Source organism: Danio rerio, chromosome 4 (assembly GCF_052040795.2).
Source record: "Danio rerio strain M-AB ecotype USA chromosome 4, GRCz13ab, whole genome shotgun sequence".
Classification (NCBI taxonomy): domain Eukaryota; kingdom Metazoa; phylum Chordata; class Actinopteri; order Cypriniformes; family Danionidae; genus Danio; species Danio rerio.
This window is the reverse complement of record NC_141024.2, coordinates 43,853,308-43,863,440: the sequence shown is the minus strand read 5'-3', so window position 1 is coordinate 43,863,440 and position 10,133 is coordinate 43,853,308. Positions and strand designations below refer to the sequence as shown.

At 36.3% G+C, this 10,133-nt stretch overlaps 4 non-coding genes across 4 annotated transcripts; all 4 read right to left on the bottom strand.

Moving 5' to 3' along the window:
* Positions 1-8,232: 8,232 nt before the first annotated feature.
* trnak-uuu (transfer RNA lysine (anticodon UUU)) lies at positions 8,233-8,305 on the bottom strand. The gene has a single exon. It is a non-coding gene; the product is annotated as a tRNA-Lys (tRNA).
* A 747-nt stretch (positions 8,306-9,052) lies between these two features.
* Positions 9,053-9,134, bottom strand: trnap-agg (transfer RNA proline (anticodon AGG)). The gene has a single exon. It is a non-coding gene; the product is annotated as a tRNA-Pro (tRNA).
* Positions 9,135-9,252: 118 nt separating this feature from the next.
* On the bottom strand, positions 9,253-9,325 carry trnak-uuu (transfer RNA lysine (anticodon UUU)). Its single transcript has one exon. It is a non-coding gene; the product is annotated as a tRNA-Lys (tRNA).
* A 509-nt stretch (positions 9,326-9,834) lies between these two features.
* Positions 9,835-9,906, bottom strand: trnah-gug (transfer RNA histidin (anticodon GUG)). Its single transcript has one exon. It is a non-coding gene; the product is annotated as a tRNA-His (tRNA).
* Positions 9,907-10,133: the final 227 nt, after the last annotated feature.

The window sequence follows — 10,133 nt, the reverse complement described above, 5'->3', positions numbered from 1 at the left end:
CCTTTCTCTGCATACTAGAACTGAACACTTCCGTGCATCTTTAATATATTTCACACTTCTACAAGCATCATGACAACTTGTGACATGTCTAGACTTCTGGAACAAACCTAAATTTATTCTTATTCTGCTTTTTCCACTTGTCAGCAGTTCTTCTAAAAAGTATGCAGCACAGTAAAAAAGAGGAAGTTTGTCTGGTCAAGATGTTTTATAATACAATAGAAAAGATTGATTAATCTGTTGTTAGTCTAAACATTTTCCTAATAAAAAACACAAAAGTAATGAAAATAAATTCCTTTTCTCCAACAACTCCCCTTTTCTGCTCCTCTCTGGAGCAGACAAAAACAAAAACAGATAATCAAATCCCCACAAAAATGTCCCATTGTCATTACTGCAGGCCTTTGCCTAAATCTTTGTTTTACCTCTTATTCAAATCAATCGTTAACATTATAGTGCTCATTCATTATGTTAGATGATGCCTATAACCCCTTTCAACTAAATTTCTTTAACTTTTTTAGATTCAGTTTATAATTTCTACACTCTTGGTTCTCCTCTTCAGTGGTGCAGTCTCTTCCCTCTTGAAGTCACTCCGATATCTTCTTTTAATAAGGATTTTATTTGCTATATTTAGGCTTATTACTCCCAACACTCTTATTAACTTTCAATTAACTAATCATTAAAATTTTCTATTCTTATACACTTTATCAATAAAGGTATTTTTTCTTCTTCTTCCCCAACAAATTAGAATAAGAATGACAATAATAAAAATGTAAACAAAATTTAAAAACTCCAACATAAAAAAATTAAAATCTGATTAAAAGGAAATCCACACCCATAAAGATATGCTCTAATTAAAAATCCCACTGTATAATTACGATCAAAGATCAACACCTGTGAAAACACATGTGATTGGAATTAGAAATCCACTAATACAAAATTATAATCCCCATGAATAGTTCAAACTGAATTCCAACATTTTAAATTTATTACAGCACAAAAATTACAATTGAGATTTAGAATGAAAAATCAACAACTTCAAAGTAGGATTCAACTCAACAATTATTAAAATGAAAGATTCAGAACTTAATCGTAACAATGTTATTAAACTAACAACTCAAACTCGTCACCAAATGATTAAAACCAAAATTCAAACATATTTAAACTAGATTCCTTTTTTTTTCTGAATGTCTTAAAATTGGAAAATCAAAAACACAACAATGTGATTAAAATAAAATAAAAATCTTAAGAATCTCTTCAAATAAAAGGCTCAAAAACCACAATGGCTTAAAATAAAAATCTTAAAGTGTCTTTAAATTAAAGATTTAAAAACAACAATGGCTCAAACTAAAATAATCTTCAAAAATTTGTTCAAATAAAAGAATCTTAAAATCATCTTCAAATAAAACAATCTTAAACTCATAATGTTGTGTTTAAAATAAAATAATCTTAAAATGTCTTAAAATAAAAGATTACGAAAAACATACAAATGTCTTAAAATAAAAGATAAAAAGCATAAAAATTTCTTAAATTAAAAGATAATAAAAAATATAAAGAATGTCTTCACATAAAATATAAAAAAATAATATGTCTAAAATAAAAGAATAAAAATAATTAAAAAAACTTACGTGTGTAAAATAAAATAAAATAATTTTAAAATGTGATCATTTATTTAATTTTTCCTAAATTTTCTCCAATCTAATTTGTCCAATTAATTAATTAATTCATTTTCTTTAAGGCTTAGTTCCTTTATTAATCTGGGGCCACCACAGTGGAATGAATCGCCAACTTATTCATCATATGTTTTACACAGCGTATGCCCTTCCAGCTGTAACCCATCTCTGGGAAACGTCCATACACACTTAATCACACACTTTCTGTCAGATTGTGATATGCTAGTAAATCAGTCTTATTTTCTCTTTCTATTTTAGAATTTAATGTGGTTTTCGGTTCCCCTTTTTGTGTTGGCCTGTATCTAATATACAGTTGGCCTCATGCATTGGTGTTGCAGCTTGTTCAGCTCCCACACCAATACATGCTTACACACTCCAATTAGTCAGATATCCCCTTTTTGTGTTTTATCCCCCTTTCGGCCTGGGCCTAGCTCCAGGCCGTTTTACACCCCTATATTGACTGTCAAGTTAATCCGGCCAGCCTCACACCTTCAGCATCCTGTTTAGAAAAAATCGGGAATAAGGTTGTTAATTTCTCATTATATAATCTCTACATAACGCCTGTTTCACACCGCAAGCGTCAGCGGCGCATGAGCAGAGCGTGAGCAGCGCGTGTGTTATCAGCGTCCATGTTAACAGATTAGAGCTTTCATACCCCACGCAGCAGCAGCAGCGCGTCAGAGTGAGGCGTGAGCGTCGCCGAAGCAGCAGTGCAGCGATAGTTTCGGCGCTGGGTCTATTTTTGCCACACTGCTCACGCTCAATTAAAGTGACAGTGCATTGATAATGACCAAAACACATTGAATGACAGTAAAAAGTAGCAATTTTACCCTATAAATGCGTTAATAATCTCAAATGGTTTATATATAGTCATTCAAATGAATTTACAACGGTTAAAAACGGCAACAAACACACTGTAAAAAATTGCTGTTAAAAAACGGTCAGATTCTATGGTAAAATAATGTTTTTTCACTAAAACAGTAATATTCTGTTAAAAACAGTGCTTTCTGGGTAACATTTTTGTTTTCGAGAAAGTAACCAACTGCAGAAAACTGTGAGCTAACAGAGTTCAGATTCAATGTTTTGAAGTCTGTGTTTAAAATCACACTTTGTGCCCTTGTTCACTATTTCATACACTAGTTAACTAATATAGTTCACCTGACAGAGTTAATGAACACTAATGAGTGAATTCAGACACTGATGAACACCTGCTGTTAATAATTACAATTACTGAAGAAAATAAACAAGAAATACAAACAGTGACTTGAGTTACAGCATTAAATAAAATCAAATAAAATAAAACAGCTTCAGTCTCAGCAGAGGATCAATAAACAACTCCACAAACAACAGCAGACACACTTATTACTGACTGATTTGACTTCCATACTATTCTCATTGAGATCCAACAGAAATTAAGGTGTTTTTTGTGTCACCGTAATGGAGTGAGGGGCTGATTTAGTTGGGCTCTTCACCCTTGAACTCATTTAAGAAGACTTTCCAATTGCTGTAATCCAGAGTTTACAAATCATTTGTACTATACCAATAAAGTTGGGAAGTCAATAAATAGAGAAATCTATTTGTCTGAAATTAGTTCTGATAAATGTTTTGGTATAAATCTGGAAGAAGGGCCTCATGCAATAGATTTTATGCTTAGTTGCAGGTATTAATTTAATTAATGAGAAGTGGAAACAGAAAAGATGGCTCCGTAATTACTTAACAGTTAAGAAATAACATACAAAAACAGTTCAGTTATGACAAATACACACTCAGACCTCATGAATCTGACCTTGTATCTCAACAATGGTAACATCTCAAATGTTTCATGCTGCAATGCATGCTGGGAGTGGCACGGTACAAATATCCCAGCATGCATTTCGGTATAAATAAATGTTGTATAATGGTCTAACAGTTTTCTTTATTTGTGTTTGATTCTGCTGTTGTTTATGTTTCGACTTTCAGTTGCCTGTTTGTGAGTTAAACTGTTAATTTTGTTAGTTGTCACCATTATTGAGGTTCATATGCTGATTATTGATGTCTCTTTGAGTGCAATTTACACCATAGAGCAAAGTGTTATTGTCCAAGATATTCTTAAAAACTTCCAGAAATCATTGCCATATATAGACATATAATGTAAAACAATAGATTTAACATTGAATAGGAGCAGTAAATTTTATTATACTAAATGAGAACAGACTCTGCCATTTAATAGCAACATGAACATCACCAGATCTTATTTAGGTTTTTGGCTGGCTTGCCACAACAAAGGAGCTTATTAAACAAAGTTCTTAACAATTGCAGCAGCCAAGATATATAAATGTTAAAAATGACAGGGCTAAGAGCCCAACTAAAGCAAACTCTGTTCTCCATGATGGTGACGTAAAACTTTAACTTTTTCTCAAGAAGAACTTTAGTAGATGTTATACAAAAATACATGTATTAAGTAATAAGTGTAGCTGGTGATGATGTTTGTAGAGTTGTTTAATCATCCGCTGATCATTTAAATGATTTAATCATTTGTTGTTCTTCAGGTTATTTCATTATAAAGCTGTGACTAAAGTTTTGTATGTTCTGTTCTTGTTTTCTCCCTTCAGTATTTCTTCATTTGTTCATTGTTAATCCTCAATTAACATTTAATTAGTCAGTTAATTAATGAATTTACTTCAGCTTTGCTACATGTTTCTTGAACACTCAGTAGTGTGGACACTTCAATTAAAACTGAAGTATATGCTCTGGGGTTTAAAGGGTTAAAGGTGTGAGAGGTAAAAACACAGTGTAAAAATGTATTTTAACAGGAATATACTGTTAATTTACACTACGGAAATAGACTGTAAAAAAACAGTAGATTGCTGGCAACCACAGCTGCCAGTAGATTACTGTTAAATCAAGGAAAAACAGTATTTTACTGTAAAACCTGAAGCTAATTTTTTCTGTCTGTCACCGTTGTGGAGGAGAGTAGAGCCAGTGTGTGAGTTAAAGATGAACAATGAACTGCTGATGTTATTCTGTATGTTTCTTTATTTAAAGATAGCGGCTGTTTAGTTGCTGATGCAGTCAGAATCTCTCTGGTGATTCCAGATTTACATGTATGTGTGCTGATGTGAAATAAAAGACATTAGAGTTAAACCGAACTTTTCTAATTAACTAAAATAAGTTATCATTATAAGTATGCTTCTAAGCATATATAGCACATTACTTCATAAACTCATTCAGCAGTTGACCAAGTTGAGGCAGTTGCTTTCAGTGAGCAAAATGAGTTCACTTGAGTATTGTGTAAATCAATGTAGTCCATGTATTTTTACAGCAACATACTGTAAAATAACAGTACATTGCTGGCAACTGCAGCTGCCAGTATTTTACTGTTTTTTAACGGGACAATTTTTAACAGTGTATAAAACTCTATCAAAAAGTGTAAAAATAGGAGCATTAATAGAAACATTTACTGTAATATACAATCTGTCTTAGACATTTCTATTTACATTTAAATTTAAAGTAAAAATAAATTATAAGTAACTAATAATATTTAATTGAAGTTAATTTGCTAATTAAAATAAATGGAAATAAATGGTTAATCAAGACAGATAAAAGAGGCTTAATGTTGATAATATGATTTAAGAGCAATCAATAGGAAAAGATTTTCCAGCTGAAGTTCATATTGTATGTGGAGATATGTTCTTTTGGATGGTAAATATATTAAGTGCTTATTTTCTATTGAGTTTATTTTAGGTAACTACCAGAGGAGGGTAGAAACTTGTTTGTACTTGTGTAGGCTGATGACTAGCAAATAGTGTATACACCAGAATGCATAAGGGTTAAAATTAGGGAGAAGATCTTAGGATGGACACTGTCACAATATGTGGATGATTATCTACAGCTTCACAGAGCTCCAGTTCAATTAAAAGACTTGACTGGAGACCATTGCTCCAAACAGTGAGATATGATGACTGTTTTTGGTGTTGACTGGATAGAGAATTATTCTGTTAACAAGCACAGTTAAGAAACTATGATGAGTAGATGATTGGAGATGGTACCAGAAGCAAATTATGAAGCAGGAACAGTTATTCATTTGTGACGAAAGAAGCACTTCCAAGGATTTGAAACATCAGCAGAAATAAGTTCATAAAAGGTTTGCATTCATAAAGTAATTAAAATCAAAGTTAATAAGTGATTAATAAATAAAAACATCTAAAGGAGTATGAAAAATTGTGAATAAAGCAAAAGAGAGAGTAATTGTATTATGCTCAATTACCAGAAATGGCTGAAAGTGATGAAGATGATCCATCAAGGCCAACGCGCAATGAAAGATGTGAAAATAATAAACTTAATGGGATTAATGTGTTAACAAGTGCATTGGTGAATGATGGCATGGAAACTGACAGAAACAGGCATCTAACACTGCATCACATGAACTGCTATTGGGTCGACCCTTGCAAGAAACCACATGAAACTTTGCATAAAACCTTGCATATAATCTCACCTATAACCTTGCACATAACCTCTTGGAATGGTTTGCAAAGATGTCTAATACAGTAGGGACTTTTATGAAGAAACAATTAATTGCCATGTGCAAAGCGATATCTGTGCAGGAAACCAGAAAGGAGCCATGTGAGAGAGCAGAGATACAAGGTCCAATTAGTCCAGCTGATCGAGTCTATCTGAGGATGCTCTGGAGAGCTCAGGAGAAAAGGACCATATCTGGATGAGGGCAAATCCAACAGCTGCCAAAGTGGATGCCATTAATGGGGTACCAATGCCTCAAAGGAGCGAAAGGAAACAACTCCAGCAAGGGAAAGCTGACCGGAAACAGAGGAGCCTGAATATTCCAAAGCTCTAAACTACTAAGTGCAACATGTGGAAGGAGAAGTTAATCAGGACAAAGTAAAGAGTAATTCTGATAATATGCCTGAATACCACATACAGCAGTGCCACAAGTCAAGGGATGATGAATGCACAACTGCAGATTTCAAAACTCAGACTCTTAACCACACATCTCCATTAACATCTATTAAAGTCAAGTGAAGATGCTGATAGCTTAGAAGAAGAGAAACAAGGATGACTAAAGATCAAGATCAACATTTGATGCTTTTTATGTTTGTATATTGAATTTGTTTGCATATTGCTTTTATGGTACCTATATATAATATCACTTCAGTACATTCTACATGAGTGTGAAAACTAGCAGCTAGCACTGAACCAACTGAATACTTATGCTTAAAACTTTATTGTCTTTGATGTGTTAAGAGAAAAACAGAGTACAGTCTTTTACTTCCTTCAAATCAAAAGAGAGGGGAGATGTTTGGCTGGACTTCTGTCAAAGTACAGTGGCATAATCTAGTCAATTGATAACAGCTATGTGGCTTATATCAGTCACTAGATAGAGGTAATTAAGAGAACTGGATTATGAAATTGCACTTTGGGTTAAAAGACAATAATATTAAGACTAAAGTCTTAAGAGGAGGGATTGAAGAAGATTTCTATTCTCTCAGTGTGTAGTATTTTCTAAGTGTAAAGCAGTTAATTTTCTCTTCTCAAAATGTATGTAGTGTTTGCAGCAAACATGCCAGCATGTGTTAAAAATACTGTGTAATATGAGTATGCCTGCACAGAAGCAACACTAGGAGAAGGCTACTGAATGGCTGATTGTGTAGAATACCTGAATATGTAAAGCACTGATTATATATGTTAAATACTTGTATGAAGCTATATGTGGCAGAAGTTAGAATGAGTAACATATTATCAAGTTATTATACTATCATAACAATGTATGTAAACCCTTAGTTCCTTTGCATAAGTTGTATTTATACTTTGCTGACATAGACCTGTAACATCTCTGTTGACATGAGCTGGTGGGCTGAGAGCCAAGAATAGCAGAACCCCTTAGACTAGAAAAGCTATTCAAAAGTGGTCAAGCATTAAAAAGAGACACAAAGGGGTGTGTCATAATTACCTGTATAAAGATTATGGAGAACACAGATACTTTAGAAGGTGTCCCGGAGAGACTTCAGAATGCTCTGGGGCCTGCTCTGCTCTTTCTCGGCTTTATTATGGAGAATAAAGTCTATTTTCTGATATTCAAAACCTCCGGTCTGATAATTTCTAATTGATGAAAAGTCGAATTCACAACATGACCCCGTTCAACCCGGGGATGCTGCGGCCACAACGCAAAGTTCTAACCACTATACGATCACGGCAAGCTACGAGACAGCCGTTGTGACCCTTGTGTGGTATGTTCCTCCCTGTGATAAGCCCCTGTCTCTTCAGTGAGAACACTCTGTTGTTTTTCTCCTCCTACCAGCACAACGCTTTTCCCAAGAAACAATGGAAATGCAAACAATTGACGACTGCTGCAATTTTAAAAAGGGGGAGGACATAGTCAGCAGGATTCGAACTTGCACGGGGAGACCCCAATGGATCTCTAGTCCACCGCCTTAACCACTCGGCCACGACTACAAGACTGCCTGTACTGCCATTTCTTTATGCCTAGTACACATATTGTGCATCCAGATGAAACTTTCATCAAGCGATAGCTCAACAGCAAAAGCTGTGGCTCCACAAAATGAGCGTCACACGCCCGAACAGGGACTTGAACCCTGGACCCTCAGATTAAAAGTCTGATGCTCTACCGACTGAGCTATCCGGGCTCGACAACAGCAATTTACAAGTAGGCAAGGTTTGGGCTGTGGTCAGCGCAGACCTTTACACTACACTAAAGTTTACCGTGAGATGGGGTTTTAAGCTTATGGTTGGTGTGGATGTTGCTAAAACACGACAGGTTACTTTGAGGTTGGGTTTATGGTTTTTGTAGGTGTAGACATCAGTACAACACAATAGTTTGGACTTCATGTCATGTAGGAGACATTAAATAGATCAATGATAACTGCAGAATGTCTTTCTGCTGTTGTGGCAATGAATGGACACTCAACAATTGAAAAGATTCCTTCCATGCCTTAGAAGCGTGACTTGATCAGTACTTATCTACACAGCATGCTGGCATCAAAGATCCTATTTCTCTTATATCATATCCCTAGTCTTCCACACTTTAGGAAACGTAAACATTCAGGACGTGCCATTAGCACAGCCTGCACTAAAAGAAGGCTGGAGATAACGGATGGCAACACAGAGTGCGACACCAACGTCCCCTTGAAAAACCTGCCGTGACCCGGAGTTGCTGCGGCCACAACGCAGAGTACTAACCACTATACGATCACGGCGAGCTACGAAACAGCCGTTATGACCTATGTGTGGTATGTTCCTCCCTGTGATAAGGCCCTTTCTCTTCAGTGAGAACACTCTGTTGTTTTTCTCCTCCTACCAGCACAATGCTTTTTCCAAGAAACAATGGAAATGCAAACAATTGACGACTGCTGCAATTTTAAAAAGTGGGAGGACGTAGTCGGCAGGACTCGAACCTGCGCGGGGAGACCCCAATGGATTCCTAGTCCATCGCCTTAACCACTCGGCCACGACTACAAGACTGCCTGTACTGCCATTTCTTTATGCCTAGTACACATATTGTGCATCCAGATGAAACTTTCATCAAGCGATAGCTCAACAGCAAAAGCTGTGGCTCCACAAAATGAGCGTCACACGCCCGAACAGGGACTTGAACCCTGGACCCTCAGATTAAAAGTCTGATGCTCTACCGACTGAGCTATCCGGGCTCCACAACAGTAATTTACAAGTAGGCAAGGTTTGGGCTGTGGTCGGCGCAGACCTTTACAGTACACTAAAGTTTACCGTGAGATGGGGTTTTAAGCTTATGGTTGGTGTGGATGTTGCTAAAACACGACAGGTTACTTTGAGGTTGGGTTTATGGTTTTTGTAGGTGCAGACATCAGTACAACACAATAGTTTGGACTTCATGTCATGTAGGAGACATTAAATAGATCAATGATAACTGCAGAATGTCTTTCTGCTGTTGTGGCAATGAATGGACACTCAACAATTGAAAAGATTCCTTCCATGCCTTAGAAGCGTGACTTGATCAGTACTTATCTACACAGCATGCTGGCATCAAAGATCCTATTTCTCTTATATCATATCCTTAGTCTTCCACACTTTAGGAAACGTAAACATTCAGGACGTGCCATTAGCACAGCCTGCACTAAAAGAAGGCTGGAGATAACGGATGGCAACACAGAGTGCGACACCGACGTCACCTTGAAAAACCTGCCGTGACCCGGATTCGAACCGGGATTGCTGCGGCCACAACGCAGAATACTAACCACTATACGATCACGGCAAGCTACGAAACAGCCGTTGTGACCTATGTGTGGTATGTTCCTCCCTGTGATAAGGCCCTTTCTCTTCAGTGAGAACACTCTGTTGTTTTTCTCCTCCTACCAGCACAACGCTTTTCCCAAGAAACAATGAAAATGCAAACAATTGACGACTACTGCAATTTTAAAAAGGGGGAGGACGTAGTCGTCAGGACTCGAACCTGCACGGGGAGACCCCAATGGATTTCTA